Below are 7,279 nucleotides of genomic sequence, written 5' to 3' on the forward strand. Positions count from 1 at the left end.
GTCTCCATGCAAAATTCCTCATTGGCAACCTTCCATAACAAATATTGTCCTCCATTTAGCACAGATCGACACATGTTAGCCCAATCTGCTGGCGTCATGTCTAAGTTGGTAATGGATTCGACCATGCTCACAGTGAAGGGTACTTGCGGCCTGTAGGTTGTTACAGCCTCCTTTAATTGCTTCACTGTTTTGAAATCTAAAGCACAGTGAATTCGTTGCCCTCCTGCCTGCTCAAGTACAGGGCATGCTAATCTTTGGGGTCCTGCCTCAGGATTCCGTCCATCAACTACGGGAGTTGAGGGCCGCTCAGCTGTAGATGGAGCTGTTGGTTGAATTACGCCCTCTGGTGATAGAACGGGGTTAGTGGCAGCCTCCTGTTGTAATTCCTCGCCTGATGGTTGTTTTTCCTCTAAGCTTTCTTTCTTCAAATCTTCCTCTGTCTGACTAGCTTGAGAGACCTTCTCTTTCGCTTGACCTAACATGTTTTCTACCATAGTCTGCACCTCTAACAATTTACTTAACAGTCTTTCGGTTTGTTTTTTACTAGTTTCTAATCTACTATAAAGGTAAGGCAACCCAATAAGATAGCATAAAACAAAACCGAAACAGAATGAAACAAAAACCGAACAAAGAATAGTTGTATCAATTTTCTCTTTCTCAGGGCCGAACAACTTCAAACCTTGAGCCAACCATTTTTCCCAGTTTGCCTGAGAAAATTCTAGGGATAGGCAGCTTGAAACAAAAACAAGATAAATCAGAACGAGAACACATTGTTTTTTGAAATGGTCACCCATTTTGTTGCCTTCCCTCAGGGGCGAGCAATTTTACTCACCTCCAAGCTTCAGGCATTCCCCATACGGGCCACCAGTTGCCACAGTCTGGCTGGGCACAAAATCACGAGCCACTCAAGCAGGAACAAACTTTATTTTTTGAAACTGCCGCCAATGTCCGGTACCGCCAGGGAAGATTTTTTTTCCACCCACGCGGCCTACACGGCCTCCTCCCGGACCCGCAGAGAGAGCTCCTCCCCCAGAACTCCCTCCAACCAATGGGAACTCTCCAGGAGTCCCGTAGCCGGCCTAGGTGAACAGCAGGAGTCCAATATCCATATGAATGCAAATCTTAACATAATCATATCATCTCAATGGCTAGCTGGCGTCACCTTTCGACCAAAAATGCCATGCATCATATACTTGGCTCTTAGCAATGTTTAAGTTACTAATTATGCCACTCCTTCCATAAAACCTCATTTTTTATTAGTATTCTGAATGATTTTGTCCTTTCAAATATAATCTTCCTACAAACTTCTACAGAGTCAATACAAAAACCAAAATTTTTATGAGATAGGATTATTTTAATTGATCTCTTTAGGTTACCTTGAAATCTAAATTTAAGTTTGCAACTTAATTTAAAGTGAGAAATTAATTAAAAACTTAACAGTATTCATATTTCACTTTGAAATCTTGTTTGCTAGACATGTAAAATGAAAGCTCCTATATCATTTAAAGAATGTGCAAAAAAATAATCAACATTTTAAAATTTTAAAAGCTAGAAAATTTATATTCAAACTCACATAAGCAAAATCACCGATAGTTTAAATATGATTATGAACAAAATAGTAGAATTTTGGTTAAGTATAGCAGAATTGAGGGAAATTTTTTAATATGTAGTGATTGCTATTTCACTAACATATAAGTAGTTTTGTGATTCTCTAGCCTATTCCCTCAGTAATGTATCAACTTTAGCTAATGTTTCTAACTTACTAATTATGCAATACCTTCCATAGAACCACCAGTAACCAAAATTGAACATTCTCATAAGGTCATTACACTACTTCCATTAAAGCCATCAAATATTCCACTATTTTTTTTAAGTTACTAATTATGCAATTTCATCCACAGAACCACCAGTAACCAAAATTGAACATTCTCATAAGGTCATTACACCAACTTTCACTAAAGCCATCAAACATTCCTGAGAGAGCTACAAATGGTAAATTCATCAAATTAGACATTCAACAACATATTTTACATTCTTTGAATTTACTGAACATGAATTGATTTGTGAACTACATATTAAGTAAATTGTCCATTTTAGAAAATTGAATACTGGCCAATTACCTTCTTCTATCAAAGCTTCAAATATTAGAAACAACCTAAGCATCTATCAATAGGGAGGGATACATTAACTACATTATGAACTATCCATAGAGCTCAAGTCTCTGAAAAGCAGTGGTGCAATTTCAAATGAATGGGCATGAACTAGTCTTCAGTAAATAAGGAGAAAAAGCAGTTATTGCCTATATATAATTCAGTGATTCTAAAAGTGTGAACCCCAGACAAGCATCATCAGCATCATCTAGGAACTTGTTAGAAAGGCAAATATTCATTTCTCAACCCTAACTTCCTGAATCAGAAACCCTGAGAGTAATACGTAGCATATGTGTTTTAACAAGCCTTCTAGGTGATTGTGAGACATGTTAAAGTTAGAAAATCACTGCTGTAATTAAAGAAAAGCATTGCACACATCAGTGAAAACACACACAGAAACATGCATTCATATCCTTCTAGATACACAGGCCATCCTCCTAAAATACATAGAAATCTTTGAGGGTTCCCCCCCAGGTAATAAAACAGAGACAATAGGGGCAAAGGATTGGAGGCAGGAGAAGCTTGTAGTACAAAACATTCAACTATTTGAATTGGTTTTCCACGAACACCTTTGACAAAAAGATAATCTTTCAAAAAATTTTTTCAAGTTTAAACCTGAAGATATGTTCTAAGTATTGTTGATATAAATATTTTTTCATTGAATTTCCATATTGAAATGAAGGAAAATTAAAATTACAGACTACTTCTTTCTTATAGTAAACATACTGTGTCAGCTTGTTTTTCATCACTGTGACCAAAATACCTGACAAGAACAACTTAGAGGAGAAAAAGATAATTTTGGCTAACAGCTTCAGAGGTCTCAGTGGCACCACTGCTGTAGGCCTGAAGTGAGATAAAATATCTAGGAGAAAGGGCATGGTGGAAGAAAGCTGTTCAGCTCATGGAAGTCAGAGAGCAGAGAGAGGGGGAGGAGCCAAAGACAGATATAGTCCCCAAGGCCATGCCCCAGTGACCTACTTCCTCCAGCCATGCCCCATCAGCCTACAGTTACCACCCATTCATTCAGTTCTCCAATGGGTTAATCCATTTGCTGCATTAATCCACTAATAGGTTATAGCCCTAATTATTGCCCAAAAGCCCCACCTCTGAAACTTGCTGCATCCGGCAGGGATCATGCTTTCACCACATGAGCTTTTGGGGGTGTGTTCCAGATTCAAACCATAGGTTTGAACAGATAGCAGGTTACAATCAAGGTACATTTCTCACTATCTGGAACTTGAAACCAATAAAGTAATGTGTTGACTTAAATTAACTGTCATGCTATTACCTTCTTAAAGATACCACCACATGACATTTTAAGAAATGTCTATGCAAGGTAGAAAATTATTCATAAAATGTTTCAAAGTAGGTATCTACAGACCACAATTTTAAAAGGAATACAAAGTACCACATGCATAATTCATCTCCTCCACACTGTAGTGAACTTGGCAGTAATCTCAATTGAAACTTACAAAGATGAGCTTATATTGTCTCTGAAGGCAAAAGGCTCCATTTATTTTTCTGATATATAAGGTTCTTTAATTTGTACAAAATCTTTCAAAATGTTTGAAATATGATATATAAGAATATCTCTATAGACTTCTTTCCATTTTCAAAGCATTCCAGAAAGTCAACTAATTATTATCACCATTACAAAACTGCATTTAAGATATTTCTGCATTTCAATATGATTTTCCTTTTGAAATAGTAAGAAAATTAAGCCTCAGATTTTAAACTACAAATTAGGTGAATTGTTGTGTGAAGACAAAAACTGAAAAAAAAAAATCCAAGTCATTGTGATTATAAAGTTCTCTTTATACAAGTCCTGTTTTGGTTTTAAAATACATACATAAGTTTGTAATATTTCTCCTATTGAGTGTAGGCTAGACCCTGCAGCTCGCATCTAATGAATGGAACCTCATGGAAGTTACGTGATACTATTTCTGATATTAGGTTATTAAAAAGTATTATCTTACACTTAAGGTGCAAATTTTTAAAATCTCTTTTTTAGATCATTTGATCTTGGAAAATTCACCTGCCTCATTATGAGGACATGCAGGAAGTTGATGGACAGTTCCATATAGTAAGGAATTGAGGTTTCTAGCCAAAAGCTAGCAAAGACCTGAAGTTTGACAATACCAAGTGAGTGAGCTTGAAAGCTGATCCTCACCTTGCCTGTCTCCAGTCAAGCTTTCAGATGGCCACAGACCTGGCCAATAGAGTAGCCCCCCTTATCTATGTGGTATATATACCAAGACTCCCAGTGGATACCTAAGACCATGGCTACTGCCAGAGCCCATGATTCAGTGCTTTCTGGTGCAACACATTGCCTTCCATCAGAACATACTTTCTTTTTCTGTCTTCTACCCACAAATTTAATGTCTTTTCCATCTTAACGGAAGACTTATCATGCACTGTGGACATAACTTTTGCAGTCCGAGTTAATAGAAAAACTAGCAAAAACTTATTTCTGCTTCTTCACAATTTCATGGAGAGAAGATTCATTCTTACATAGATTTTTAGCAACCTCATCATATGATTTTTTTCTATTCTTATTAAGTAGAGAATTTTCAACTATTAAGTAAAAAAGCTTATCTGAACACAAATACTGCAATGCCATAGCAAGCAGTCTAAAAATTAAGACAGTGATTAACTAATAGGTAAGGACCACATAGAGCACGCAAAGACTGGACAAAGGAATGATTTGTGTTCTAGCTGGAATGGAGTGGGAAGATCCAAGATTTCAGAATGGCACACAATTTAAAACCTATGAATTTCTGGAACTTTCCATGTAATTTCTTTGAACCAAGGTGGACTTGTAGGTTATTGAAACTGCAGAAAGCAAAACCACTCACGACTTACAGAAACTGTGAGATAATAAACATTCATTGTTTCAGGATCCTAAGTTTTGCTGCAATTTGCTGTGCAGCAAAAGATAATATAAGCCCTAGACAACATCAGATCAGATACAGGAAAGTAAGCAAACATGAGATGGAAAGAAGGTATGTTTCATCACATTGTTTAAACTTCTGGATGCTATTATCTATCTTGAACGTCCCACTTAAATGAGTTCTTACTGCAGCTACTTACGTCTGAATAAGTTCTAATATATTTCATAAATTTTATGAATTAAAAATATACCTAAGGCCCATGCTTCTGGCCATGATGTGATAATAGAAACCAGTTTTTTAAACCCTCATCATAAACAACTAGAAATGAAAAAAAATGTATGTAAAATAACAATTTTTAGACATTAGACAAATCATTATGAGAGAGTGATTCCTGAAAAAGGCAAACAAGGGAAAAGAGTCTTAAAATTACCCCTAGCCTTCAGTCTGCTGTTTCTAGTCCTTGGTGAGGAATGCCAGATTAAGAAAAAATCCTGAAAGCTTTCCTAAATTGAGGAAGCAGAATTGAGAATATAGGGAATCCAAAGCATGCAGGAGTATGCTACAGAGAGAAAGAGAACTCTGAAAATACATAATGGATTTCCTAAAAGTCTTCAGATGAGTATATTCTTAGCACACACATGTGAGGTCTAAGACTGGTGAAGCAATTCCAGAGATCGTATCATGTCAGGAAAAATTCATGGTCCCAACCACAAGTAGGCAGAAATCTCTTAATGTATGAGAATGGGGTCATATATTCACAAGGGATTTCTCTCAGTAATGGAATGAAACCAGTTACAAGCTAAAGGCCACTCTGGTGTTTCCGTGAAATGAGTCAAGTGAACATACAAGGAAAAATTGTAAAAAAATAAAATAAAATTCTACAATCAAACAATAAAATATTCACAAAATTATCCTAGTCAATCTATTTCAACATTAGTTTGGAAATCCTAGTCAGTGCATTCAAAAATAAGAAAGTAAAAAACACACAGATTGGGGGGATATATAAAATCCTCTTTATTCACCAATGACAGGAGTATGTATGTTGAAAATCTCAAGAAATCTGCAAAAAAAAGAAAAAAAAAATCTCCTCGAGCTAATTACAGAGTTCAGTGAGGTTGGGAGGTCAATAAACAAAAGTTAATTGTATTTTTATAAATTGTCAATATGCATTTAGAACTTAAAATTTTTTAACTATACCATTTAAAATACTATAGATAAATTTGACTGAATACATATATGATCTGTACACTAAAACATTGTTAAAAGAAACTTGAGTAGATGAAGTATCAAAATATAACATTTTCATAGGTCATCAAGACAATTACTGGTAAGATTTCATTCTTTCAAAATTGATGTATAGATTCATAGCTATCTCAAAAAGGAAAGCACGAGGAGTCACTGCCACCGCCACCAGAACAGCAGTGCTGGACTGAGAGCACCCAGCCCCTACCGGGTCCTGCAGCAGCATTCTCAGACTTGTTCCAACAGTCTGTCAAAACATGGTGATTACTATGAAGCTTTAGGTGTGCAAAGACATGCCACACCTGAGGATATCACAAAGGACTATTAGAAACTGGCACTAAAGTGGCATCCAGATAAAAATCCTGAGAATAAAGAAGAAGCAGAGAGAAAATTTAAACACATAGCTGAGGCATAGGAGGTGTTATCAGATGCTAAAAATGGGGGATTTATATGACAAAGAAGGCTTAAATGGTAGAGGTGGAGGTGCAAGTCCCTTTGAGTTTGGCTTCACTTTCCCAAACCCTGATGATGTCTTCAGGGGGTTTTTTTGGTGGAAGGGACCCATTTTCGTTCAACTTCTTTGAAGACCCATTTGAAGACTTTTTTGGGAATCAGAAACCAAAATATGGGCTTGTTTTTCTCTCCTTTCAGTGGGTTTTCATCATTTGGAGGTGGATTTTCTTCATTTGATACAGGGGTCACTGTATTTGGGTCACTAAGTCACAGTGGCCTTACTTAATTTAACAGAAATATAGTTTAACAGAAATGTTAACAGAATTAACAGAAACATTATTTTTGTTTTTGGTTTTGTTTTGTTTTTAAGATTTCAAAGGAACTCGACTTTCAGTATAATTGTTCCTAAAGTATTTATAAACTGCTCATGGAACCCCCTATTTTGTCACAGACAAATTGGGACCACACAATAGGACCTTTTTTTTTTTTGGTCTTTAAAATTGTTATAATCTTTGTGTGTACTTTGCTTTTTTATTAAACATA

General features: G+C 36.1%; 1 pseudogene; it reads left to right on the forward strand.

The window, feature by feature from the left end:
* Positions 1–4,203: 4,203 nt before the first annotated feature.
* Positions 4,204–7,043, forward strand: LOC124102711 (dnaJ homolog subfamily B member 6-like; annotated as a pseudogene).
* The last annotated feature ends 236 nt before the right edge of the window (positions 7,044–7,279 follow it).

This window comes from Marmota monax, unplaced genomic scaffold (assembly GCF_021218885.2).
Source record: "Marmota monax isolate L192 unplaced genomic scaffold, Marmota_monax_Labrador192_F-V1.1 WCK01_AAM20220418_F8-fsc00002, whole genome shotgun sequence".
Lineage (NCBI taxonomy): Eukaryota > Metazoa > Chordata > Mammalia > Rodentia > Sciuridae > Marmota > Marmota monax.